Raw genomic sequence first — 640 nt, 5'->3', positions numbered from 1 at the left:
CGACCAGCGTCATCTCGGCGGGGCGTTTCAAGACAATAGGATAATTCCCTATGAGGGTGTCTGTGTTTCTGGTTTCTCTGCAGAGCAGAGAAAACTGGTTATGGAAGCTGTGTTGGCTTTTCTGGAGTACCTTCCAGAGAAACCACTGCAAGAGAAACTTGAGCAGGTCAGGAAATATCTTGACCAGACCTGGTTTTGCTGGATTGGGAGATGGGGAGAGAATGATGCATTCTACTACCGCATTCAGAGCCCAGTGGTGCTAGTCGAATTTGATCATCATAGCGCAGTGTGGCTTACGAATGAACATCCGGCTAAATTCCACATTCACACTGTCGTGCGTACGCCGAATGGGAATGACTATGGAGAGGTACTACGGAAGAGATAGGTACAATTATTAGCTGTATTCGTGTAGCGGATAAGCAAAAAACAGCCGGTATTTCTGAGATTATGATCATTTGCCTGTAAACGTTGCACACAGTCGGCGTGCAGCTCTGGACTGAGTTGAGCTGGTACCAGAAGTTTGAGGGAGAAGACGTTCACACATGTTAGACAGAATTTCATTCTTCGGGGGCCGCACTTTACCCCGCATTTTCTCCCCACATAAGATCTTCTTCTACAGCCCATCTGGCAATGAGCCAGC

Source organism: Limtongia smithiae (assembly GCF_038497785.1).
Source record: "Limtongia smithiae strain NRRL Y-17922 unplaced genomic scaffold V1518scaffold_29, whole genome shotgun sequence".
In the NCBI taxonomy this organism is placed as follows: domain Eukaryota; kingdom Fungi; phylum Ascomycota; class Lipomycetes; order Lipomycetales; family Lipomycetaceae; genus Limtongia; species Limtongia smithiae.
Note: the sequence above shows the minus strand (reverse complement) of the source record.